At 49.2% G+C, this 26,792-nt stretch overlaps 1 protein-coding gene across 4 annotated transcripts in view; it reads right to left on the bottom strand.

The window, feature by feature from the left end:
• The window catches only part of LOC135897949 (PHD finger protein 12), a 172,957-nt gene that overhangs the window by 34,245 nt on the left and 111,920 nt on the right, over positions 1 to 26,792 (bottom strand). The gene's annotated exons all lie outside the window — the stretch shown is intronic.

Raw genomic sequence — 26,792 nt, 5'->3', positions numbered from 1 at the left:
GACTTGTAGCAGTGCAATTCATGGTGTCTACGCTAAACACATTTCATTGCTGCTCGCAGAGTGGTGTGTAACATGGCAAGTGCTGAAATCCAAGGAAAACAGTGGGAAGGCGGGCGATGGAAATTCGAGACGGTGAGCAAAATGAGAACAAGGTGAAGAGAGCCAAGGTTTTGCCAAGTGGACTTGTCTTCTTCAAGACGACATATGCTTTCCTCAGCACAGTATATATAGGTGGGGTTCTTCTAAAGGGGAGAGGGCATAAGGCGGATGGGTGTGGCAATGAGCGAAGGTGTGTTAGCGGCAAGAGTGTCGAATTGAGAATAAAGGAGTGCTGTGCACAAAGCCAAGGAGACGACCGTCTGTAAATCACGTGTCAACAGCCGTGTCTGGTGGTTGTGGGCTATCATGTTTCTGAAAGGGATAATAGAAGGACTAGCAGAAAGCGATGCTTGTAAAATATATATATATATATATATTGATACAAGGCAGAAACATTTAAACAACGCAAGCAGGTTCGTTCGCCCCCTCAAGACGACAACAGCGCATTAGAGGAAAAGACGAAGAAATATCTTCTGAATAGTAAGCACGGTCCCATTTAACCTTAAATCTCTGCCCATTCCATTATATTTGACGTGCAGCACAAAGAGCAGATGTGACGAAAAAAAAGTTTAGAATGCGGCAGTGCTTTCTCCAACTCGAATTGGGCTGGAAATCATTACGCCGCACCTCCACCAGAATTGTAACGGACAGTTAAGGGAATTGAGATAAAACTATTTATTGTGGGCGAACTTGTGCCCTGCCGGTAAATAAAAAAAGCACTGCCGCGTTCTAAACGGAAGATCAGGAAGGCCTTCTTCTTCTCTCTCGAGCGTCACTTCACCTTGTCTTCTTGTAGACGCCGACAACGGCCACCTGCGATGCGAGTGCGTGCGGCGAAAACACGTGCCATTATTTCTTCGTCTTTTCCTCCAATGCGCCGTTGTCGTCTTGAGGGGGCGAACGAACCTGCTCGCGTTGTTTAAATGTTTCTGCCTTGTATCAATATATATGTATATAGAAATTGAAGAATAAGTTAGAAAGAAAAGAAAACATGGGACTAAAAGAATAAAAAACATTTAAATGGAATAAATAAATAACTAAATAAAAGAAACTGAAAGAAATGAAAAAAAAATACGAAGTGCTTGTTGCCTATAGCTTGAAATTCAGCATAGCTAATAGATTCTAAAGCTCCCTTTGAAATGTTTATGCCTATTGGTGGCAATGTCTTGAACTTATTGATAAGGTATGATTCTCTGTATTTTTTTTTTCTTGTTCAGAACGATAACATGACTAAGATGTAGAGATTAAGTTGATCAAAGTTATGACCTGGTACTTGAAATGCTCGGCGATGGCTTTGTCAAGCTTTTTAGCTGTGTCCGCGCAATGTCCGTTTAGTCTGATGTTCACTGATTATCCCGTTTCAACAATATATTGTTTATTACAGAAGGAACATTCAAGCATGAACTCACATCTGAACTTGTACAAAGAAAGCTAGATTTGACTTCGTGTGTATAACAATGATATATATATATATATATATATATATATATATATATATATACAGTGAAGTAGACGCGCATATGAAGCTGTTTATTGACGTTTCGGCCGGGGTCCGGCCTTCATCAGAATACATTGCATGGTGTCAGTACAGTTAATATACATGTGCTTATCAACCAAATGAAGATACGTTTACATGAAAAACGAATAAAATGGGCGAACAAAATGCATCCGAATCGTTCAAAGGATAGCTGACACGTGTATAGACCGATGGCGATTGCAAACATATAATCTAAAATACAAAGCATAAAAACGGACCGAAATGAATTGTAAAAACCAATCGCCACGTGACAACAAAACGTCGATATGTGCCCAATATGTGCTATGTTATCAAGCAAACACAGACACAGAAAAAGGGGGAATAGCGACGTACTAGTAGAAGAAGGGACAAGTGACGGGCTACAAAGACAGGCAACTCAATTTTCCTACACATTCATTCATACCACACGCGACGGTATCAAACTTGTAGATAAGGAAGGATTCGCGGGCTTCTCTATCATAATTTGAGCGAAATCCAGATTCGAGCAATGTGACTCTCAGTTTATCAAATGAGTGGTCAGGAAGATGTACGTGTCTTGAGATGGGCAGGTTCGGCAACGTGTTAGCGTGAGATTTATGATTGTTAAAGCGGAATTTGAAAGGCCCTTCTGTTTGTCCGACGTACCGTTTTTTGCAGAGCGTACATTCAAGCATGTATATTACGTTTTTTGTGTCACAGTCGAAATCGCCTTTGATTTTTAAACAAAAGTTTGAAGACGTACTAGTAACCTGTTGCGATGTGACCATGTAGGGGCATACTTTACATCGCGGTTTTCAACAAGGATGGCATCCGATGGCATCAGGGCAGTCAGTCTTAGATGACGATGCTAGTATATCTCGAATATTTCTAGCTTTACAGTATACTGCTTTAGGCGGATCAGAGAATATGTTTTTGAGGCGTTCACTTTGCATTAGAATATTGTGGTGTTTCTTTAATACATGCGAAACATTTGAGACTAACGCAGTGTGGGTTAGGACAAGATTTGCCTGGGGTGAGGGAGTCGGTCTGTTCTTAATGCAAAGAAGCGTCCTTCGGTCATGCACGTCTGCGTGTTTTATTGCATCGTCAATCAATTGTGGTGGGTAATTTTGTTTGGCTAAAGCGTTTTTTAGGGTACCACAATTCTTTTGAAACTCTGATTGCTCAGAACAAATTCTTTTAAAACGTAAGGCTTGGCTATAAGGAATGCTGGTCTTGCAATGTTTAACGTAACTGCTATCGAAGTGTAAATATTGACATCTATCTGTCGGCTTTTTGTATAGGGCAGTAGATAGTCTATCATTTAGCACTGAAACGCTGACGTCAAGGACGTTAATAGTAGATGCAGAATACGTGTGAGAAAATGATATAGATGGATGGGCATTGTTAAAGTCAGATATGAAAGAAAGCAGTTCCTGTTCCCCATGCCAAATCCCCACGCCAAATCAGAAAAGCATCATCAATGTAACGTTTGTAGTAAAAAGGTTTTAACGTCTTGGTTAGCAAAAATTTATCTTCTAGCTGACCCATAAATATATTGGCGTAGTTCAGGCCAATTCGCGTACCCATAGACGTCCCACTAACTTGCACATAGTGCTGTCCTTCAAATTCGAAGTTATTTAGTTCCAAAATAAGGGCTAGCAAAGTTGCCAATCTGTCGCTATCGATGAGTTTCTCGGGTGATACACATTCGTAGCAATTGACGACTGCCATGATGCCATCAGAATGTGGAATGTTAGTATACAAAGATGCTACATCAAGTGTGACCAAAAGAGAACGTTGAGGAATAATGAGATCAATTATATCCGACAGGAAGTGGGTAGTGTCTCTTATGTAAGAGGCAAACGTAGCTGGGATATTACTAATCAGGGAATCTACATAGCTGGACAAATTTTCTGTGACTGTACCTATACCAGAAATGATGGGACGACCTGGGTTGTTTATCTTATGTATTTTAGGTAAAAGGTAGAAACGACCAGCAACAGGACTTAGTGGAATTAGAGAATGAAGCGCATTGTCAGGCACCTTTTTCTTCTTGACAAGATCTAGCACTGTGCTTTTGATCAGAGATTTATATTGCTCAGTGGGGTCATGATCAAGGCGTTTATAGAACGTCGCGTCTGCTAGCTGTCTGTGGGCCTCTGCGGCGTAATCGGACTTGTTCATTATGACAACGGCACCACCTTTGTCAGCAGGCTTAATGATGATGCCTTTGCGAAAGGACAGGGTATCTAGTGCTTTCATTTCGCTGGCGGGCAAATTACGGCGGAAGGGTGCTTGTTTTTGATACAGTTGCAGAACGTCTCGTTGTACTGCTTTGATATACATGTCCAAAAATCTATCGCGCTGTGTGGGAGGGACCCAGTGCTTGCCAGAGGGTAACACGTGTTTTGAATCACTTGAATTGGAGAGGTCATGGAAGTATTCGCGCAAGCGTAAGTTACGGGCGAAATTATCCAAATCTTTCAGTAGTTGAAATTCATTGTGTCCACCTGTTGCTGGACAAAAATTAAGACCACGACGTAGAACACTGCACTCCTCAGTTGTTAGCTGAATGTCCGAAATATTAACAATATTATTCAGCTCCTGATGGGCAAACCTACTAACAGAGCATGATGAAGAAGTGCCGGAGTGTACTTCTAGAGGTTTGGTTTGAAAAGGGGCAGAGTTGAATACTTTGTTCTGGATTCCAGAAGGGCACACAAAACCGTCACGGGACAGTGTCTTGGCTTTCACTGTGTAGATTTCATCCCGTTTTTTGGTTGCGAATGCCTCTAACGCGGCGGATTGGCTAGAGGACAAGTTTAAGCTCGCAGCTGTTTGACTTTCTTGGTTCATGAATTTCTTACTGGAAGAACGATAGTGATCTAACACGACATGGGTGAGTTGTAGTGAAGCATTTGTTAGTATGTTATCCCATCTAGCTATAGTATTGCGCTCAGACATGTCCGACAGAGCTGGTTTTACAACAATACTTTGGTGCAACAGCCGCAGCTAGGTAGGTATTTAGCGTATCTATATGTAGAGCATTGCGAATTCTTTTTTCTGTAACCTTCCTTAGCCTTAGATATTCATGCGAACAGAGGTAAGAAATATTGTTACCCGGAGACACAGCCTTTAGTCAATTTGCCGGTGCATCATCCATGGGTTTCGTGTGGGCTCTGCGAAACTCGTAGCGGGGACCTTTCGGGGAGGAACTTGTAGCGTCCTGTGCTGAAGGCGACTGTTCAGCTGACGGAGCTATCACTGCGGCGTTCTTTGGGCGATTCTTTGAAGCAGCCTTCTTGCGGTTCCTTGAAGCAGCCTTCTTGCGATGGACCTGTGTCTTTCGATTGTAGGGTGATGACTCCTTTTGAGAGGGACTACCATTCGTTGTCTGTCCTATCAATAGCGCCGGGTCAGAAGATGGGCCTTCAATGCTCGGTTCCTTAGTGCAGTGCTGAGGTGGATTCCTGGGAGCACTGTCTAACCAAGAATGGTACATAGCACTGGACGGCTTGTAACAGAGGTGCCGAATGTGACAGGCCATGAGTGAGACGCCTTCGAAGTTCGGGTGTAAACCATCAGCTGCGAGCACGCAGTGCGGGGGCAGCCATTCGAACCCATGGTCCAGGAAGAATACTAGTCGGGAGCGACTGCAGAATTGTTTCAACAGGGTGTCGAAATAACATGCTTCTTGGTTAAAGCAGCGAACAAATGTGGCGCTGGGGTACCCTCGTCGGCGGTTCCTGGTCCTTGGTAGTATGAGAGTGGCATAGATTCTGGTGATTTCAGGACGTTCCTTGGCGATGTGATAGATGACTTCACAGTAACTTTGGAAAGCTTTTCGGGCTGATACTCGAGCTAGGTCGATGGTGCCTACATAAAGAACGATTGTTGTGGTGTTCTGGGGGACGAAATCCAATAGTGCTGGTACGTCACTGATTGATGCACCGCACTGAGACACAAACGCTGGCGTTTCGTTCACGGCAGGATCGAAGTACTGGTAAATATGCTTCGTCTGGGAGTCACCTACAACGGTCACTGATGGAGCTCTCTTTGGGTACTTCCAGTAGAAGTGCTTCAACGCGGTTTTCTCCGGAACCATTGTTCCAACATACCAGAAAAAAAGCAGTTCTGGTCCGGGTAAATATTCACAGTGAAGTAGAAGACGCACGTATGAAGCGGTTTATTGACGTTTCGGCCGGGGTCCGGCCTTCATCAGAATACATTGCATGGTGTCAGTACAGTTAATATACATGTGCTTATCAACCAAATGAAGATACGTTTACATGAAAAACGAATAAAATGGGCAAACAAAATGCATCCGAATCGTTCAAAGGATAGCTGACACGTGTATAGACCGATGGCGATTGCAAACAATTGCAATCGTTGAAAGTAGTGAGAGTGTCCCGAAACTCGAGGACCCCAGAGTCTGAGCTTGATCCTGCTCCCGCGCGGTGGGTTAGTGCATGCGCTTGGGAGTGGGCAATGTCATTGAGATTGGGAAACGAGTCAAGCTGGGGTTCGAGGTGAGCCGGAAACCACGTGATGGTGTGCGGAGAGATGATCTTGTTCTTGAGAATCTTGTGAGCCTCCTCAGCGATGGATCCTGAAGTGAAAGCCTTGACCGCCGATCTCGAATCAGTGAAGATTTGTGATCTGCTGTTGTCTAGGAGTGCTATAGCAACTGCAACCTGCTCCGCTCTGGTTGGTGTTGAGCACTTCAGGGAAGCTGCATTCACTATCTGTCCGTTGTGGTCAACGAGGGCAATAGCGAAGTTAGACGACTGTCCATATTGGGCGGCGTCGACAAAACATGCCGAGTAGGGATCGTCCTTGGTACGCTTGAGGAGGGCGAGGGCTCTTGCCCTGTGTCTGCCTACGTTGTGTTGAGGATTAACGTTACGAGGAAACGGTGCAACTCGTATGTTGTTCCTTTGATCTTCTGAAATTTCATATTGCCACTCTTCCATGAGGATAGGGTTGATCCCAAGAACCACCAGGATCTTCTTTCCAGCCGGGGTTTCCAGACGGGCAAGCCCTTCAGAATAGGGTTAAAAGGCCGAACGAAAGCGTAGCCATGTTCGTAGAGGACATGTCGCGGCTTTTCAAGCGTGCTGACCCTGGCATGACAGAAGCGAAGAAAGTACACCTGCTGATGCGTGCAGTGAAAGAACAGCTGTTTGCTGGACTGATGTGAAGGCCTCCAGCTACAGTAGCTGAGTTCGTCAGTGAGGTGACAACAATGGAGCGAGCCCTTCAGCAACTCTCCTCGGTCTACGATCGCCAAATCAGCCTGGGATCAGCATCTTCTCTCTCGTTGCCCTATGACACCGATGAGTTTCGAGAGCTTGTACGTAGTGTCGTGCGTGAGGAGCTCGATCAACTACAGGGAGTGCAATTTCAACCGACCGTAACATCCCTCACAGATATCGTCCGCAAAGAAGTCCGCCAGGGGGCACAGCCATTCGTGCAAACCAGACCTGAAGCCATCCCCGTACTGACTTATGCGCAAGCACTGAGGCTACCTGCGCAACCCGGGAACCATCGTAACCCGCCTTCTTCTGAAGAACCGCTGTGCCACCTCCAGGGCCAAGCTTCACGTACAAATATGTACAGGTCCACGAGCCCCCGAATCAATACGCGAAAGTCAGACGTGTGGCGCACACCTGACTATCAGCCACTCTGCTTCCACTGTGGCGAAGCGGGCCACTTGTACCGTGCCTGCTACTACCAAAGAAGAGGACTCCAGGGCTATCACCCTGGCACTTGTCGCCCACATGAGGGAGAGTGCCTGAGAGAAATCCAGCAATATCTGGCCAGTCAACCTTCGTCGCCGTACGGGCAGTTCCCATTGGTTGAACAGTCGCTGCCAACGAGCCGATCTCCGTCTCCACAGAGGCGCCAGTCACGATCACCCCCTCCTCGACGATCGGCGTCACCTAGCCGCTACACTTTGTTCTCCGCTTCCGTGGGCAACTGACCCATGAGCCCAAGTCGGGGAAACTAAGAACAGCGACCTCCGGGGGTGGGGCCGCTGTCCAATGCACTTCGAAAGATCCTCTGCTGCGACACCCCGACGATGGCGTCAACGACGATAACGACAACGACGACTGCGTACCTTCGACACCTTCCTTCGAAAACCGTGAACCTGTTTCAGCCGGCACACTCGTTTCTGTACATAACCACCCAGTAACCGCTCTTGTCGATACTGGTGACGATTATTCTGTCATGAGCGGACAACTGGTTTCTGCACTTCACAAGGTGATGACACCGTGGCCAGGACGTAAGCTCTGTACAGCTGGCGGTCATGTTCTCACGCCGATCGGCAAATGCACTGTGAGGGTACAAATTTGTGAGGTCACATTTGTCGGTTCATTTATTATACTGGCAGAGTGCTCTAGGCAGGCCATACTCAGCATGGACTTTCTTCGGGAGTACGGCGCAATCATAAACCTTCGCGAGTTGCTTGTCACTTTTTCCAGCGAACACGCAACTCATTCAAACGACTACCACCCACAGTCCACGGTGTTACGCGTTTCGGGTGACTGTGCTACTTTAGCACCCCGGAGTACTGCGTTGATCACCGAAGAAACAGACGATGATCCTCCCCATCTCGGAATCGCTGAAGGCAATCCGTCAGTCTTCCTGGCTCGACAGGTTTGCGTAGCCCGCGGCATCTTGCAGCTGTCGTCACGGACTGCTCAGATTTTTGTGACCAATTTCAGTCGTGAGTACTAGCAATTCGCCCCACGAACTGCCATCGCCTATTTGGAGCCAGTCAGTGACTTTCCCGATTGTTTAACTGTAGGACACGATGGAGATTCTAACTGTGAGGTACCAGCCAACAGGAATTTTGATGTGAATTCTAGATTATCAGGTGAACAACAGGCTAGCATTCGAAGCCTTTTACAGCCTTTTGTGGACTTCAACATCGAAGGTCAACCAAACGCCTATTGCGAAACACGGAATTATTACAAATCCCAATGAAAGACCCGCGCGCCAATGTGCCTACCGTGTTTCTCGTAAAGAGCAAGACGCCATCCGAAATCAAGTCCAACAAATGCTTACCAACATTATCATACAGCCCTCCACCAGTCCATGGGCGTTGCCTGTGGTTCTGGTGAAAAAGAAAGACGGCACACTGCGTTTTTGCGTTGACTATCGCAAGCTTAACAACGTTACGAAGAAGGACGTTTATCCCCTTCCCCGCATCGACGACTCTTTGGACCGCCTTCGACATGCTCGATACTTCTCGTCGATGGATCTTCGCAGCGGCTACTGGCAAATAGAAGTCGATGAGCATGACCGTGAGAAAACCGCATTTATTACACCTGACGGACTTTACGAATTCAAGGTCCTTCCTTTCGGATTGTGCTCTGCGCCTGCTACTTTTCAGCGCATGATGGACACGGTTCTATCAGGTCTCAAGTGGCAGTCACGCCTTGTCTATTTAGATGATATTGTTACGTAGGATGACGCAGATGGGCCGGGCGGGTATCAGGGCGATGGGCCGAGCAGATGGTGTGAAGACCCATGTTTTCAAACTCCTGGCGGACAACTGCCTGGATCAGTGAGACCGTGACTGCAGATGTGTTGGTGGGACTGGAGTCGAAGGCAGCCGGATAGGCGGCCTCGATCTCACGCCAAACGATCCTGGTAACATCGGCAGTGTTGTTGGGACGAGGAGCGTCGGCACAGGAAGATGTCGCTGGGGTGTTGGGCAGACGGGCAAACTACTGGTCAATACGTCGGCTTTTGGCGAGTTCCAGGCGGCGGCACTCTTTTATAACAGAATCCACCGTGGCTACGTTGTTGCAAACGAGCAAGTTGAAGGCGTCATCGGCAATGCCTTTGAGGATGTGGGAAACCTTGTCTGACTCAGTCATGTGGGTGTCAACTTTGCGGCACAGAGCCAAGACGTCCTGAATGTACGTGACATAGGGCTCTGTTGACGTCTGCACACGGCCGGAAAGCGCCTTCTGCGCGGCAAGTTTTTGACCGTAGGGGTTGCCGAACAAGTCTCGAAGCTGTGTCTTAAGGGAATCCCAACTGGTGAGCTCATCTTCGTGCGTGCGATACCAAACTCGAGGTGTGCCACCAAGGTAAAAGACTACGTTGGCGAGCATAATAGTAGGGTCCCACCGGTTATTGCGGCTGACGTGTTCATAGAGGCTGATCCAGTCATCGACGTCTTCCCCATCGTGGCCCGAGAATACGCCAGGATCACGGGTAGCGGGGAGAGTGATGTAGGTCGTCGAAGGGGCAGCAGGTGTCGGAGCCGGCGGAGTCGGGTTGTCGTCGCCGGGAGCCATGAAGGAAGGCTCGACGTACCGTCCACTGCGAAGCTCCGTGACGAGGTACAGGGAACGTCCACCTCCACCAGATATGTTACGTAGGATGACGCAGACGAAAAGCGATGTACAAATATATTTACAAGGAAAATACGCTGCGCTAGGCCAAGAGGCAACAGCCCGCGCTAGCATCTAAGCGTCGTCGTCGTCTTCACACTGCTGGCCTTTCGTGATCGCACATATTGTGCCGTAGCACTATCGTTGTGTTTTCAGAAACTTTTGAGCAGCACCTCCAGCGCTTACAAGCAGTTCTTGACGCAATTCGTACTGCTGGCCTGTCTTTAAAGCCTGAAAAATGCCATTTCGGGTATGACAAACTCATTTTTAGGCCATGTCGTCAGCTACGAGGGCATTCGACCAGACACCGACAGAACCATTGCTGTTGCTTCGTTTCCAACACCTTCGAACAAACACGAACTCTGCCGTTTTCTAGGGCTTCGTGCATATTATCGACGCTTCGTGGCAAACTTTTCACGGATAGCCGAACCCTTGCAGCGGCTGACTAAGCATAATGTTCCGTTTGTCTGGGAGCAGAACCAACAAGAGGCCTTCTGTGAACTCCAGAAACATCTGCGCACACCTCCTGTTCTAGGACACTTTGACGAAGACGGTGGCACCGAGTTGCACACGGATGCCAGCAACGTTGGCCTTGGTGCCGTCCTCGTACAGTGGCAAGATGGAGCCGAACGCGTCATTGCGTATGCAAGCCGCACTTTGTCTCCAGCTGAAAGTAACTATTCCACAACGGAGAAGGAATGCTTGGCCACTGTGTGGGCAATTGCTAAGTTCCGACCATATTTGTACGGCCGATCGTTTCGAGTTGTGACAGATCACCATTCATTGTGCTGGCTTGTCAATCTGAAGGATCCATCTGGCCGTCTTGCACGCTGGAGTCTTCGCTTGCAAGAATACGATTTGACGATAGTGTTCAAGTCCGGGCGTAAACACACCGATGCCGACTGCCTTTAAATAATAATTAGTTTTTTTTTAATATTTGGGGTTTTACGTGCCAAAACCACTTTCTGATTATGAGGCACGCCGTAGTGGAGGACTCCGGAAATTTTGACCACCTGGGGTTCTTTAACGTGCACCTAAATCTAAGCACACGGGTGTTTTCGCATTTCGCCCCCATCGAAATGCGGCCGCCGTGGCCGGGATTCGATCCCGCGACCTCGTGCTCAGCAGCCCAACACCATAGCCACTGAGCAACCACGGCGGGTTGCCGACTGCCTGTCACGTGCTCCACTTCAACCGTCGCCATGCGACTTTGATGAAGAGGACGATTTCTGTCCATTATCTCAGTATCAGACATCAGCAAGCAACAGCGCAATGATTCAGAACTCCGGCCTCTCATCGACTACCTTGAGAACCGTCTACCAAAGCCGCCTCGCATGTTCATCCGCAAGTTATCCTCGTTTTTTTCTCCGCGATGGCGTTCTCTACAAATTGGGTTTTCACTCGACTGCAACCGCCTGCCTCCTTGTAGTGCCTTCTTTACTACGTGACGACATCCTGCGGGCCTCTCACGACAAGCCATCTTCGGGCCACTTGGGACTCGCACGGACGTTTTCACGCATACACCAAAAGTACTTCTGGCCTAACCTTTGCCATGACGTAAAGCAATATGTGAAGACATGCCGCGACTGTCAGAGACGCAAAACACCACCCGTGCGTCCCACTGGACTTCTCCATCCCGTGGATCCTCCACGGATCCCTTTTCAGCAGGTTGACATAGATTTTCTTGGACCATTCCCCATGTTGAGGGCTGGTAACCGTTGGATTGCTGCTGCCACAGACTACCTTACACGTTACATTGAAACCCGAGCTCTCCCACGAGGCACTGCTAATGATATTGCGACCTTCTTTGTACATGGTATCGTACTCCGCCACGGTGCTCCAAGAGTGCTTATAACCGAACGGGGCACAGCATTTACAGCGCAGTTCACAGAAGACATCATGCTTTTCAGTGGTACCGTTCACCGCAAAGCCACTGCTTACCATCCCCAGACGAATGGGCTCACAGAAAGGCTAAACAAAACGATCGCTGATATGATTTCCACGTATGTTGACATCGGCCACAAAAACTGGGACGATGTTCTCCCATATGTTATGTTTGCATATAATACTGCCGTTCAAGAAACTACCGGCTTCACCCCTTTTTGCTTGGTGCACGGCCGGGAAGCTGTCACAACGTTGGACGCAATGCTCTTACCCACCTACTGTTCTAATGTTGTCAATGATGCTGCCGAATTCGCTTGATGCACCAAAGAGGCACGTCAGCTCGCACGAATGCGTATCCGCTACCATCAACACAACTACGCCGACCGATACAATCTTCATCACCGTGACGTCACTTATCAACAAAGTATGGGTGTGGACACCGATCCGCCAGCGTGGTCGGTCGGAGAAACTTTTGGGCCACTACTTTGGACCTTATAGGATCGTTCAACGACTCGGCGACGTCACATACGAAGCGATTCCTGAAGGAGAACGCACCACTCGCCGTCCCCGACGCCGACGTCTGTAGATTGAAGTTATACCACTCCCACTGAATGCAAAGTCTCACACCTCTCTCACCATCTACGTCTCTCTTAACAGTATCCCCGTGGCAATCTCCAGTGCATCAATGTTCCGCATCGAGACGATGCTTCTAAGGAGGGGGGTAATGCCACTACCTCGACACAGCTGACAGCCACTCGGTGCGATTCGGTGCCACATGCTAGGCATGTTGGGTGGCTCCCAGAAGAAGAGAATGGCGAAGGTGCCAGAACAGCGATATATAAAGAGATCTAGAGTGTCGACCGAAGTCTCTTGCGTCTTTGTCTGTGACAATATATTGGCTGGTGCAGAAAATCTGTCTCGTGCAGCACGTTGGAAATGGCGCTAAGTGTGGCGCGACTGCTTGCTAATCAAGAAATCGCAAGAGGGTCACATATGGACGTGATTTACAGCAGCTGCCATAGACAACCTCCGTTTTTGGAGTGCTTTGTTTTTATACAGATGACACACACTATTCTAGCACTATCACATAGCCATAATTGCTGCAAAGCTCCTTGAACATGGTACTACACTTTTGCCATACCCTTCTCCTCACCACTTTTTTTAATCCCCGCTGCACTCTGTGTTCGCTCTCGTCTTTCACTCGGTTACAAGGTAAGAGACTGATGCTCGCCGCGGGAATGGGCGTCTAAGAGCTGTGCTCTAAAATATGCAGCAAGCACTTTGACCTGCTCTGTAAATGCACAAGGCCAGGCAGCACAGGGGTTAGCATGCTGATCGGTATATCAAACTTCATTTCGCAACGCTGATGACTTCTTACATTAGTGTGCAAAAACAATAGATGCAGACTTTCCTGCATTCTGCACATTCATTTGCAGTACTTAGAATGGTAACCATATGTCCAGCATGTGCTACATTACAGTGCATGGAGCAATATGGGGGAAAAATGTTTTGCATGTTGATGTGTTATCACGAGTTCCCCAGTCAAGAGCATTAGCCTTTCAGAATAAATACGAACAGGATGAACTCAAAATGCCAAAGGCCTAAATGTTGCACGTTGGTGGCGCTGCTTTAGTTTTTCTTGTCTTGTTCACCTAGAATTCAGTCTCACAGGTTAGTATAACTGACGCTCTAATTTCTAGAGAAATCTTAAAACACATTGACAGGTCATTGACAAGATGGTTATGAGAACATATAGAATTATTTTAAATTTAACAAACAATTATTTGGCCTGGCCAAATAATTTCTATGGTATTCATTTCTTCTAAGAATTTGAGTACTGATTTAAAATTAAATAGATGGTCATTGCCTAAAAAGAAGACTGGGTGCAAAGGTATATTATGACAGTATAAGAAAGGGAAGAACTGTTTTCTCTCCTCTTCTAATAATGGGCACTGAACAAGAACATGAAGGACTGTAAGTCTACTGCCACACCTAGTGCATGTCAGAGGGTTATTTCCAGTTAGAATATACGAGTGAGTGCTATAGGTGTGCCCAATTCTTAATCTAGAGAGCAGTACTTCCTGGTGTCTTGTTGTTTTCTCAGAGATCCAGTTCCCTATTTTTAGTTTGATTAGGTGCAGTTTGTTGGATACCTGGGTGTCTCATTGTCTCTGCCAATATTTCCGTAGTTTATATAGTCATAATGGCTTAAGGTCTATGTATGGTACAGGTATATTAATGTTTGCATCACAAAAAGCTACAGATGTAGCCCTTTCATCAGCAGCTACGTTGCCCTCTAGGTCTCTATGGCCAGGCACCCAACAAAGAACAATTATTTGGTTCGACATGTATGCGGAGCATAGAAGGTTGTAGACTTCATTAAGGATAGAGTTTTTGTGTTTTCGTAGACTTGATATGCCACTAACAACGCTTAATGAATCTGTGAATATGACAGCCTTTATTATACCTGTTTGTTTTATATGTTTCACAGCAGAGAGGATCGCGTATGCCTCAGCTGTGAAAATGCTGGTGTTTAGATTTAATGCACCGGACGTTGAAAAATTGGAGGACGCTTAAGCTTCGCCTTCAAGAGTGGGACGCGACAGCGTTCCCGTCGACCCGCCAAGGGGTATAAGACAATGCGCTACGGCACAGCGATCACTTACGATGCGCCCCGCATCGGACTTAGCGCCCACCTATCACGCGGTGAGCGTCGAGCAACGCAGCGTTCGGCGCGGCAACGAAACGTGCGCCTGAGCGAACGGAACGAACCAAAGAACTCGGTGTCTCGGAGGGGAAATGATCTACGCCAGCCAAACGTCGTGATCGGCACGGGCAGAGAGATAGATAGTAATCTAAACCGGGAGCACGGCGAAGCGTCGTCAGGGGAGAGGGAGTCCCGCGACGCGCCTGGCAGCGGTCCCAATGCGCGCGCGGCGCGCCTCCTGTCGGGGCAGCGCCGTACATTGAGAGGAGGGGGTCTTCTGTGTTTGCCGCAAGATGGCTCTGCGTGTGCGGAAAGCGCAGAAGAAATGCAGCGGAAACGCACTTCGCAACTCGTGTAATTGTGACTTCTGTACGTTACATGTTCATAATTACCGATATACACCGCAGTATAACTTCCCACGGCTCGTTTCGAAGGCAACACCGCATTCACTAGAGGCGCGTTTGCACCGCTTGGAAGCATCGAACTCGTGGCTGAGTGGTAGCGTCTCCGTCTCACACTCCGGAGACCCTGGTTCGATTCCCACCGGGCCAATCTTGGAAGTTGCTTTTTATTTATGAAGCGCCTGCCGTGATTTATCGCTCACGGTCAACGCCGCAAACGCCGACACCCGACACCGACGACACCGGCTTTTCTGCGACACGAGCTCCTTAACGCTGTCGCGTTAAAATGACGGTCCGAGAGCTGCATAAGCTACACCATAGGTAGACTTTGAAGCATCTGTATAAAACTCCGCGCAGGAGTACTTCACCTGGAGTTGGAGAAAGTGTGAATGTATGTGCACCTCAGGTGCATGTTTTGTTATTGCGATGAAAGACATATCACACTGGATAGTCTGCCATTCCCAAGGTGGTGCAAGGTTAGTGGGCGTATTAGGACTGTTTCTCGATGCTGAATACCGGTTTCATTAGCCAGTTGTTCTAAGTGCACAGACAGAGGAGGTCGAACAGATGGGCGGTTACGGTGGTCTTGCAGAAGACAAGTCAAGTACAGTTGAGTGACATGGATGTTCGTCATTAGATTTACATTTTAAAAAGTAGGAGAGGCCTAGATGTGTTCTGCGTAGGTGTAAGGACCATTAGTTTGCCTCGACATACAGACTTTCCAGAGGACTTGTCCTAAATGCACCTGTTGCCAGCCGTATACCTAGATTGTGGACTCTGTCGAGAATTTTGAGAGCACTATCCGATGCGGATTGGTACACCACGGCTCCGTAGTCAAGGCATGATTGTAAAAGGCTTTTAGACAGGCCCAGCAAACACCTCCTGTCACTGCCCCAGTTTGTTCAAGAAAGTAGCTTAAGCAGGTTCATAGTCTTCAGGCACTTTGCTTTAGATATTTCAAGTGGGGAAAGGAATTGAGTTTTGTGTCCAAAATAATACCTAAAAATTTGTGTTCAAGGCTTACCGATGGTCGTTCTCCATTAAGGTCAATAGCGGGTTCTAGTGATATGCCTCTCTTGTTTGAGAAGAGGACACACATGCTTTTTTTACGGTTAAATTTAAAACCATTTTCTTCTGACAACTTTGAGAGTTTGTTTAGGCCAAGCTGTAGCTGTCTCTCGCAGATGCTAGGATTGCACAACCTAAAAGCTATCTGTACATCGTCTACATAAACCGAGTAAAAGAGTGTGTGAGGTATGATGGTATGTAAGGAGTTCATTTTCACAATAAAGAGCGTACAGCTCAGCACTCCACCCTGCGGTACACCTGTCTCCTGTATGAATGATTGAAACTGCACATTGCCAACTCTAATGCAAAACGTTCTGTCAGACAGGTAGCTCTCAATAATGGTCAGCAAGTTGCCGTGAATACCCATTCCAGAAAGATCCCGAAGGATCCCAAAGCGTCAGGTGGTATCATATGCCTTTTCCACATCAAGGAATACAGATACGACAAGCTGTTAGTGGATAAAGACTTTTTGGATGTACATTTCCATGTGAACAAGCTGGTCTGTTGTCGATCTACCTTCCCTGAAACTGCATTGGTATGGGTCCAATATTTTGTTGATTTCAAGATAGTGGAGCAAGCATTTGTTCACCATCTTTTCAAAGAGTTTGCATAGGCAGTTTGTCAATGCTATAGGCCTATAACTGTTTGCCAAGGAAGGGTCCTTACCCTGTTTCAATATGGGAATTATAATGGCCTCTTTCCTGACAGAGGGAATCTGGCCGGAGGGCCACATACCATTGTAAAGAAAAAGAAGGGTTTTTTTGGTTTCAGATGGCAAGTGCTTTAATATTTCATATATTATGCGATCAGAGCCTGGGGCAGGTTTGTTGCAGCCGTTTAGTGCTGCTTGAAGCTCTGCTATGCCATATGGTCTATTGTATACCTCACCTTTTGCACTTTTTCGTTCTAATGGCTGCTGTTCTATTCGTGTTTCTTGTCTTTGAAATGTGTCAGAATAGTGCGACGAACTGGATATGCGTTCAAAATGTGCACCTAGAAAGTTCGCCTGGTCTTCCATACTATCTCCCTGTGTATTTACTAAAGGTAGCGAGTAAGGTTGTCGACCTTTTATTCTGTTCACTCTATTCCAGACCTTTGTCTTATCTGTGTAAGAGTTAATTCCTGATATCTATTTTTGACAACTCCCTCTTCTAGCTTGTCGGCGCGTTCTCCTTCCCCGAGATTTGACATGCTTGAAATTAACCAGGTTTTCTGCTGTCGGAGAATCGCGGAGCAACTCCCATGCTTTGTTCTGCTTCTTGCGCGTTACAACGCTCCTCGTTCTACCACGGAACACGGTGCTTGTTCAATGATCCCTTTGTTTCTGGGATACATTTGGTCGCGGCATCAATCAGAAGAAAGGTGAAGTATTCAACTACAGCGTCCAGGCTTGGAGCAGAAATGTCAGCCCACGATATGAGAGTAATTTTTCGAAACTGCTCCCAGTCGGCTGAATCAGTTTTCCGCCGAGGAAACTGTGGGGGACATTCATTCATCTTCAGTGTAGAGAGAACTTTCGGGAAATGGTCGCTCCCATATGGATTTCTAATAACGTTCCATTTAAGATCAGGTAAAAGGGTGGGAGATGCAATACTGAGGTATATAGAGGAATAGGTTTTATGTGCAGTATTATATGTAGGTGCCTTGCTATTCAAAAGACATGCACCAGAAAAAAAGAGAAACTGTTCAATCAGTTGACCTGGCACATCGGAATGAGAGTCACCCCATAGGTTGCTGTGTGCATTTAAATCTCCTAGAACCAAATAGGGTTGGGGTAATTGATCTATTAATGTATAGAATTCTTGTTTATGGAGCTGATAATGTGGGGGTATGTACAGAGAGCAGATGGTAATAAGTTTGTTCAGAAGTACGACTTGAACGGCCACTGCCTCTAGGGGCATTTGTAGTTGTAAATGTTGACACGCAATGCCTTTGTTGAGTATAATGGCTACACCGCCATTTCCCCCGCTTCTTAGGTGGTTGCTGCACCACCTTGTTTGGGGTAGTGTCCATAGCCTCTTGCGAAGCGCTGGACACTCGCTCTAACGAGCGATGTGTACGTCGTGTTTCCTTCACCTTGAGGGACAAAGGCTGTAGGCTCACCAGCCCGAAGGGTGATGGATCCTCCTTAGCCTCTGCGCTGCGATGGCTGGTGCCAGTGCTAGAAGAGGTATCTGGTGTGGCCGATTTCGAGGAGGGCAGGGCAGCCTCAGCTGCTCCCACCGTGGGGGTGGGTGGCGATCGCCTCAGTATGCTGCGCTTGCCTTGGGCGACCGCTGGGGTCCGTTGTGGTGCTGCCCCCTGTTACACCACTTCGGCAAACGAAGTTTTTATTGCAGATGAAGGTGAAAGTTGTTTTCGTGCTTCCCGAAAACTGATATTCTCTTTGACTTTGATAGTAATGATCTCCTTTTCTTTCTTCCAGGCTGCACAAGATCTGGAATATGCAGGGTGGCTGCCATTGCAGTTCGCGCAATGGGCCTCAGCAGTACATTCGTCAGCAGAGTGATCTTTTGTAGCACATTTCGCACAAGTTAGTCGTCCTCGGCAGCTTTGAGAGGCATGACTAAACCTCTGACACTTGTAGCAGCATCAAGGATTTGGAATGTAAGGTTTTATACGCAGTTTGAGGTAGCCTGTTTCTAATGCATTCGGGAGTGAGCTAGAGTAAAAAGTTAGTATTAGGTGTTAGGTTGGTAGTTCTTTGTTGTCGCGCCTGATTTTTATATGTTGTACATGTATAATGTTTTCTTCTTTCTATCCATTCAGGAGTTCTTCATCAGTCAGATCCATGAGGTCATCGTCTGAGACCACACCCTTGACGGTGTTCATTGTTTGGTGTGGCTAACAGATATGGTTTTATCGCCAAATGCCACCAGGTTTGCTAGTTTCTCGTACTGCGGTTTGTCTTTCACTTCAATCAGAAGGTCCCCACTTGCCATCTTGGTGGCTTTGTAGCCACTTCCAATGATCTCTGTGAGGCATTTTGACACCAAGAAGGGTAAAATGTTTGTCGATTTTTTGTCAGCGTTTTCACAGTGAATCACATGATACTTGGGGAATCTGTCTAGCTTCTTCAGAAAGCATTCAAATGTTGCATTGGTGCACCCCTGTTTTTGAAGGCGATCAAGTAAGAAAGGTTTCGAGGGTCCCATAAAATGTATTGTTTCTTCGGTATCAATGCCAGTCACCCACCACCGAGCCCAACGAAGGGACACAGCAGAGATTGTTGTGAAGCAAGCCCTGCCATGCCAACTGTACATAGTTACTATAAACACATATCTTATAATCAAGGTAGATCATAGCATGCCAGGTTAACCCTTGCCGCCAGGAAATTTGGAAGTAATAAGAAGTGAAGAGAAGACAGAAAAGATGGAAAAGAGGGAGAGAAAGACGAAGATTGGAGAGCAGGACAGGAAAAGGCGACTGCCGCTTTCCTCCAGGTGGGTCAGTCTGGAGGTGCCGTCTATGTGAAGCCGAGGCCAAAGAGGTGTGTTGCCTCCGCCGGAGAGCCTTAAAGGTCCAAACACCTAGCATCGGCTCAACCGCCAGGATCCCCCTTTCCCCAGACACGGCTAAGACGCGCATGGCTACACGCGGAAGGGTCCAACCCTCGTGTGCTTGGGTACGTGGTGTCACAACACACCAAACGCCTGCTGCCGCAGACACCCCTAAGGGGTAAGTAAGAATTCGATGCCAAAACGATCGATCGATTGGTTCGTAGAAATTCACCCCCACCGTCGGCGTCCGAGACGCACCGTCAGAGACGGTCTGCACAGGTGGCTCAATGGGTGACTTAGGTTCGAAAAGACAAAGCCGCTGCAGTAACGAACGAACAAAAACTTGTATTTACAGATAAAATTACAAAGTTCGGTTACAAGATTGCATAGTTTCAAACAGTACATCGGTTACAAATAGCTACACTGGTTTGGACCACATAGGGCGACCCTATTTCGGCAGAGCCGATGGTGCTTCGCACCAAAGCCAGGTCCAGAACTCCCTTTTGGAGCGCTGCGTCCGCATTTTGTAGACGTAACGCTCCGCCCACAATCATAGCTGGCGAATTGCCGCCGGGTTGCGTCTCAACTGGACAATCCATTCACCAATCACTGCGTTCAGCAGAACTTGCGTGCGGGATTGGCCAGTCGAACAACCAAAAGTCAAAGAACATCTTTTTTAGTACAGTTCACAGTGCAGAATCCTCACCCGAAATACACAATATACAACAACAAAGGGGTGAGGGTCATGCCAGCTGTACACATCGCAAGTTCCGAGCAACGGCTCTCGAGCACAGCCGGCGCAACAAGCACTGACTAACAAAATACATTCACAAATCCCTAAAGCCTGGGAACGTCGGGACCATGTTTTCCAGTGCTCGAACATGCGCGCGACGCGATCGGATTCCAAGAACCCGCAGGCCATGCGGCGCCTTAAACAAGCAATTGTTTGCAAGCCAAACTGTCACAGAGGAGCCCGGGATAATTGCCCACCCGCCGAGGTCGGCCTCGTGTCCGGGCCGTAAGCCGAAGAAGACGTTCCCACGGCGCCTCGGAACCGAGACAAAACCGCAGGGTCTTTTGCGGCTCAAAGAATCCCTACGCCGGTCAGCGCGCGGTGCAAAGCCGTCAAAGTCAATGAGGCTGGCGCGCCTGCTTGAGGCCGCGCTATCTCCGTTGCCCGCGGCTAGACCCGAACCAAGCACTCTTCAAGGGCGCCGATGAGAGCACCGCGGAAGTCAGACGGGCCCACCCGTTACGGCGTTTGACGCCCAGTCGGGGAGATCCCAGCTGGGAAGGAGTTTACCCCCGCCAGCCGGCCGCGCGCAAGGGAAACGCCTGTGGGGATCCCCAGGAAGCACAATGCGACGGGGGTCCGAAGCTCCCTTTTTTACTGTGAGGCGCGACCGCTAATGTGGCGCTGATGGCCTTCTGCGCTCCCCGAACTGTGCGGCAGCCCTGGGTGCCGACGGCGTGGCTACTCTGCTTGCTTGCAAGGCCCCGCTCTGGGTCAACCGTTGACAGCCATTACTCAAGTGTGGACAGAATCTCGTCAAGACGCATGCCCCCTGCCCAGATGGCCCGCGCCATCCGTTTGGGTTTGCTTTGCAGCCGCCCGTAGCGGGGCTTACACCCCCCACCCAAGACGAGACAACAACTCGCTTACAGTGTTGTCGAAGCAGAAACCAAAACAAACCAAAACAAAAGCATGCTGCGTGTAAACTTGTACATACGCCGCATCTGGACATGACAATTAAAAGTTACCAGCCAATCTTAGGCAGCGCGTTTTAACGATGGTCTGAGTTCGCACACATAGGAAATGCGTGAGCCGCGCCTTGCTCATGACAGTAAGCTGGCTCGCTGGTTCGCCCAAGTAAGCTGGCTCGTTTACTGAAACAACACAAATAAATGCCAGCGCCATATGATGAGCACTCTACGCGGCACATTCCGTAGAAAGTGAACACATGAATAAGTTTCACCGTAAAATAGGTACAACCTAAACACACACAAAGCAAATACACGAACGAAACAAATAGTAAGGCTTCCCTGATGCAACAGGGCTCGCGTCATGAAACTATAATATGCAGTATCGTACAAATATGAGCCGGGAGGACACTGTCAGCCTCTAGTTTGGGAGGAAAACATACAAACATACATCATTGAGCTTAGTCGACAACACTCGCCAAATCAAACACCCTAAAAGAACAAGGTACACACAGAAATGCGGAAGCATGAGTTCATCGTCCAAGGTCGTTTGTGTGGTTACCGCAGTCATATCACATTACACCACACTTGTTCCCTTGTCTCCACTATTCGTCACTGCGGGTTCCCTGTCTTCTACATCCTTTTCCCAGCAATGGTTTGTCAGACGCGAAAGTGCGTCGGCATTAGTATGTATGATTCCCCTTCTGTGTCGCACCACTATATCATAGCGTTGCATCGCTAAAGCCCAGCGTGTTAATTTTGCTTTCTGAGGCGTAGACTGAGTGATGTACGTCACAGGATTATGGTCGGATACCAATATTTTCATGCCCAAGACCCCAATGTCGATCTTTTTCATAGCCGAAATGACGCCAAACGCCTCGCGTTCAATCGTAGACCACAGCATCTGCGTGGGCGTGAAGCGGTGGCTGGCAAAAGCAATGTGGCACTCTGTGCCATTGTCGGTCATCTGAGCTAGACATGCGCCCCCAGCAATTGCAGAGGAATCGGTGAATAGCCAAAACGGCTTGCTTGATTCTGGAGTCGCCAGCTCGACGGCACTGCACAGAGCACTCTCGATACCTTCGAATGCCTCGCTGGCCTCACTAGACGATGGAATGCGATCGGGGTGGTAACGCTTTGGCGCGGCTCCTTCCATCAGTTCTATGCGGTGCCCGCTCACTCGCGCTATCCCCGTTTCGGTGGTAGACAAGGTGACATGTGTCCCGAACACCTCGTTCACTAACGCTCGCTCCGGTGGTTCGAAATGTGATACACTCTCTGCGGGCAGGAGGGCCCTACTGCCGAGAACCCTGCTGGCCTTCGCGTCCCTTTTTTGTTCCTCCCCTAACATCCCGGCATCACCCCTTACTTTATCGGAGCTACTGCGGGATTCTTCCTCTGCCCTTTCCTCGTTCGGATGCAGCGCATCGCTCCTGCTCGCACCGGCAACCGGCTCTTCGGGGCCAACCCGTTCCCCATCTAGTCCTGTAAACATATCTGCGCTGCTGCTCGGCGGGAGTTTGTTGGGGGGCGGCTCGCAAGCCTCGTCCCGACCCTTCTGGAGCACGCTCCACTCTTCCGCTGAGAGCAGGCAGTCCGCGCTCACGCTCAGCCTATCAGTGAGTGCGCACAACACTGGTGTCGCCTTCTTCACATTGGAAAACGCGGGTTGGCTCTGTTTTAGCGTCAGCGGTAGCGCTACGAGTTTGGCTTCGACCCGTTCACCAAATGCTGCACGGAGGTTTACGCTACCGTGCGACTGTGCCAATTCCTGTGGTACAGCACTTTCACGAACTACCGTTATCTCGGCACCCGTATCCACTATTGCCTTCATTGTTCGGCCCTTACAATTGAGAGCTACACACAACAAGCGGTCACCCACAGCTGGGTTCTCTAGCGCGACCCGCGCGGTGAGCCTCTCTGGTTGTTCCTGCTGGGCGGCCGTGTGCGCCAGCCTTTCGCGGATGCGGGGACAATTTGGCCTAATGTGCCCGGCTGACCCGCACTCAAAGCAAACTGTTGGCCTCTGCTGTCCTGCGGGTGGATACGGTGATTTCGGTTTTGTCCTCTGCCCTTGGTGCGAAACCAAACCACTGCTGCTGCGGTTCCCAGTTGTAGTTTCCGGGCCCTTAGTGCTGGTGTCCCGAGGTTGCCCCTTAGGTATGTCTACACGGCCGTGAGCGTCCTCAAAAGTTTGCAAAAGTCTAGCAATTTCCGAGGCCTTGTACCACCCTGCACCCTCTCGCAGCCTGACGTACCTGAGCGCCTCTTCCGACAACACTGTTTTCAGCTGGTCAGCCACCAAGAGTTCGAGCAGCTCCGCAAAATTTGACACGTCCCTAGATGCCACATAAAAATTTAGGTAACTGGCAAGACGAGTCGTGAAACTCTTCCACGTCTCGGTCTTCCGCTTCCGTACCCCGAAAAACCTTTTTTGATATTCAAGGGGAGACAACTGCAGCTCATCAAGGACGACCTCCTTTAAAGCTTCATAATCCCGGTGCTATGCGGGAGTCAGACGTGTTGACAGGTACTCAATGCGCTCCGCTAGGAGCGGAAAAACTATCTGACCCCAACAGCTTCGCGGCACCTCGTAGGCATCTAAGGTGTGCTCTACAGATTCGAACCAAATGGGGACCTCGGCGTCTGTGGGAAATTTGGGGAAAGCACCAACTAATAATTTTGAATATTTACGCCATTCCATGTTTCTATCATTCTCAAGTGCTCTGCCACTGCCGTCGCGACCACTCGATGGCGACGCTGTTCGTGCCCTGACGAGCTCCAGTTCAAGGGCTAGGCTCTGGCGACGTTCCTGAGCCATCTTTAGTCTAAACTCCATCTCCCGCTCAGACAGAAAGGGCTCGCTTTCACCATCGCTGCTACCCCTCTCCCTCTGACCATCCTCATCGTCCCTGTGATTCTGCATCATGATTAGCTTCGAAGCCCCGCGGTGACTGAACAGTAAGAGGAAAGGAAACTCACGTTTCAGACGCGGATCTCAGGTGGACGAAGGTCGAGGTTTTTCTGCGTGGCTCTCGCTCGGGCTGCTTCCCTGCTGGGGTTGAGTCGGCGCCTCGACGTCTTACTCGCTGAGGTACGTCGCCTAGCGATGATTTGCTGTTGGGCTTCCTCCTCCAAGGCTTGAGCCAATTGCCGACACCGGAGATGCTGCTGGCTCTTGGGATGCCACTCTGGCAGATGTACCGCTGTCTTCTTGACGTTTAGCTTGCCTTCCGAACCTATCCTGTCGGCTGCGCCAGTAAGAATTCGATGCCAAAACGATCGATCGATTGGTTCGTAGAAATTCACCCCCACCGTCGGCGTCCGAGGCGCACCGTCAGAGACGGTCTGCACAGGTGGCTCAATGGGTGACTTAGGTTCGAAAAGACAAAGCCGCTGCAGTAACGAACGAACAAAAACTTGTATTTACAGATAAAATTACAAAGTTCGGTTACAAGATTGCATAGTTTCAAACAGTACATCGGTTACAAATAGCTACACTGGTTTGGACCACATAGGGCGACCCTATTTCGGCAGAGCCGATGGTGCTTCGCACCAAAGCCAGGTCCAGAACTCCCTTTTGGAGCGCTGCGTCCGCATTTTGTAGACGTAACGCTCTGCCCACAATCATAGCTGGCGAATTGCCGCCGGGTTGCGTCTCAACTGGACAATCCATTCACCAATCACTGCGTTCAGCAGAACTTGCGTGCGGGATTGGCCAGTCGAACAACCAAAAGTCAAAGAACATCTTTTTTAGTACAGTTCACAGTGCAGAATCCTCACCCGAAATACACAATATACAACAACAAAGGGGTGAGGGTCATGCCAGCTGTACACATCGCAAGTTCCGAGCAACGGCTCTCGAGCACAGCCGGCGCAACAAGCACTGACTAACAAAATACATTCACAAATCCCTAAAGCCTGGGAACGTCGGGACCATGTTTTCCAGTGCTCGAACATGCGCGCGACGCGATCGGATTCCAAGAACCCGCAGGCCATGCGGCGCCTTAAACAAGCAATTGTTTGCAAGCCAAACTGTCACAGAGGAGCCCGGGATAATTGCCCACCCGCCGAGGTCGGCCTCGTGTCCGGGCCGTAAGCCGAAGAAGACGTTCCCACGGCGCCTCGGAACCGAGACAAAACCGCAGGGTCTTTTGCGGCTCAAAGAATCCCTACGCCGGTCAGCGCGCGGTGCAAAGCCGTCAAAGTCAATGAGGCTGGCGCGCCTGCTTGAGGCCGCGCTATCTCCGTTGCCCGCGGCTAGACCCGAACCAAGCACTCTTCAAGGGCGCCGATGAGAGCACCGCGGAAGTCAGACGGGCCCACCCGTTACGGCGTTTGACGCCCAGTCGGGGAGATCCCAGCTGGGAAGGAGTTTACCCCCGCCAGCCGGCCGCGCGCAAGGGAAACGCCTGTGGGGATCCCCAGGAAGCACAATGCGACGGGGGTCCGAAGCTCCCTTTTTTACTGTGAGGCGCGACCGCTAATGTGGCGCTGATGGCCTTCTGCGCTCCCCGAACTGTGCGGCAGCCCTGGGTGCCGACGGCGTGGCTACTCTGCTTGCTTGCAAGGCCCCGCTCTGGGTCAACCGTTGACAGCCATTACTCAAGTGTGGACAGAATCTCGTCAAGACGCATGCCCCCTGCCCAGATGGCCCGCGCCATCCGTTTGGGTTTGCTTTGCAGCCGCCCGTAGCGGGGCTTACAGGGTATATATTGGGCCTTCTGTCCAGTTCGTGCTTTTGCCAGGTTGGAATGGGCTAGGTTAAGGGCCGCGCCCATCTATCAGCGCAGTTCCGCTGTATAGCCGGAAAGGCCAGCTTTCGTGGTGCATGCCCTGCTGCCGGTCTGCAGAACGTGGTTCATGAGGTTTGGCAGCTCTCTCCAGAAGTTGAGGAAAGCGGTTGTGCACCCAGTCGAATGATTCCCCATAGACCGCAAGGAGAAGCCTATCTCGTTAATACAGACATCCCAATCCCTGTTTTTCCGGGCAAAGGCCGTGAGCAGGGGCTTGAAGTTCTAGTTAAACCGCTCTGTTGGGTTGGCCTGTGGGTGACACGTGGTTGTCTTATGGTGCTTAATGCGAGAAGCGGCACACAGATCCATGAACGCGTTGTCCGATATCAGCTCCATCGGAAACCCGAAGCAGTTAAAAACCTTGGTCAACTTGTCCCAGATTGTGCATGCCGTTAACTTCTGAAGGTGAAAAAGTTCAACCCATTTCGTGAAGTGATCTGTGACAGCCAGGAGAAAAACATAGCCTCGCCAGCTTCTGGGAAAGGGTCCCATAATGTCACAGGCCGTGACTTGCCAGCGTAGCTGGCTGTCGATTGGACAGGCCGTGACTTGCCAGCGTAGCTGGCTGTCGATTGGCTGCATGAGCCCAGGAGGTTAGCCCGTGTGAGGCTTCACGCATTGGCATACGCAGCATGAGCGGGCGTTGTGAAGAGCATCACGCCTCATGCCTGGCCAGGTAGCAGAGCGGCACAACTTGTGGAAAGTCTTAAGGCCACTGGCATCTCCG

The sequence above is a fragment of the Dermacentor albipictus genome, chromosome 2, assembly GCF_038994185.2.
Source record: "Dermacentor albipictus isolate Rhodes 1998 colony chromosome 2, USDA_Dalb.pri_finalv2, whole genome shotgun sequence".
NCBI lineage: Eukaryota > Metazoa > Arthropoda > Arachnida > Ixodida > Ixodidae > Dermacentor > Dermacentor albipictus.
Note: the sequence above shows the minus strand (reverse complement) of the source record. Positions and strands in the feature narration are given on the sequence as shown.